Below are 1,748 nucleotides of genomic sequence, written 5' to 3'. Positions count from 1 at the left end.
TTTTTTTTTTTTTTTTTCCTAGAAACGTAAACAAGCGACACTTAGCCTGGTGGCGGGGCTAGCAAAGCATGGCAGCCGCCAGGCTTATAATACACTGAGGGAAACCCTGGATTCAAATGTATTTAATTTCGTCTGCAGGCTGGATAATTGCAAGTTAATATTTTTGGTTGCAGTGAGGTAGGATCAGTGTTCCCCCGACCTCCGTGTGATCTCATGGGATATCTTAGACCAGTGGTGTCCAAAATCAGTCCTGGAGGGCCGGCATCCTGCAGGTGTTAGTTCTTTTGCTGGTTCAACACGCCTGGATCAAATGGTGGCTCATTAGAATCCTCAGGAGACATGCTGAGGAGGAAGTTACTACCACCAGACAGAGAACTAGAACAAGCAGGATGCCTTTGACATCAGTCTGCGTTTCAATGGTGATGGGATGGCACTGGCACTCTTAAGCATGTCTGGATGGAACTCATTTATTAGCAAACAAGCTACAAATGCCTTGAAATGTAAAAGTTTCACCTTCTTCAAGAAGTGAAAAAACACTTTGTATCATGTCAAGAAAAAGACCTGGCTCTAATGATAAATACATCCTTGACCTCGGGTATCTGAGGTATGACATGATTCCATATTTATTACTAGAAATATCTTCAATTCCTGTTCTGTCAAGGCCAGATTTTGTTTCTTTTTTGGAATGCATACAGGTTTGTATTCTGTCAAATGCTGCATCTTAAGTCATTTCATGTCCCCCAACATCTTGATTTACCTCAGTGATCACCAGTGGTGGAGAAAGTACTCAAAAAATGTACTTAACAGTACAAATACACAGACAAAAATGTACTCAAGTAAAAGTACCACATTAACATTTTACTTAAGTAAAAGTAAAAAAGTACTGGCTTTTAAAAATACTTAAGTATTAAAAGTAAAAGCACTTGCTGAATAATACCTGATCGCTAATATCATTAAGTGTTCCGATCGCATTTAATTTTAATACATCAGTAATGTGCCATTTTAATGAACAATGCCACAGATCAAGCATGTTTTCATTGTGTTTACTCTGTAACATAGTTTAGACTTAGATATTTGATTCTATGCATCATAATTTCAGTGATGGAAACATCTTGTCTCCTGTCCTAACATAGCATGAACTTCATTAGTAACATTTATTTAGAAAGGAATCCAACAGAAAGGGGATGGAAAGAAGGTGGGTGAGGGAGAACATGCAACCAAGGAGCCACGTAGCAGAGTTGTAGTCAAGACCACTGAACCCGAGACCAAGACCAGCGCCCTGCGCTACATGACACAATAAAATTAAGTTTACCTATCAAAATTGGTTCTCAGATTGATCTGAAAGATCCACATTCCCATAAAAACACCTAGATGTTAAATACTTAGAGCTGAAATAAATTTAACCAGTATCAATTCAAACTCATTTCATTCTGTTTTGCTTTCATCGCTGTGCTACAATCCACAGAGGTCTCCTGCCATCCCTATAAAAATAACGCCCTGGGCGGTTGCCCATATTGCCCATGTCAGAAACCACAACTGTCTGCACCATTAAACCATGAAACATAGCAATTAACTGTAAACAACACTATGAACACTGTCCAACGGCGCAACAAGAAGAAGGAGGGAGGATGAGAACAGTCACGGTGCTCCTTCTGCTTGTTGCGCTGACAGTGTTCATAGTGTTGTTTACAGTTAATTGCTATATTTCATGGTTTAATGGTGCAGACAGTTGTGGTTTCTGACATGGG

This window comes from Poecilia latipinna, unplaced genomic scaffold (assembly GCF_001443285.1).
Source record: "Poecilia latipinna isolate Pla-1442-1.1 unplaced genomic scaffold, P_latipinna-1.0 Scaffold3176, whole genome shotgun sequence".
Lineage (NCBI taxonomy): Eukaryota > Metazoa > Chordata > Actinopteri > Cyprinodontiformes > Poeciliidae > Poecilia > Poecilia latipinna.
The sequence above is the reverse complement of the archived record's forward strand: the minus strand, read 5'-3'. Positions refer to the sequence as shown.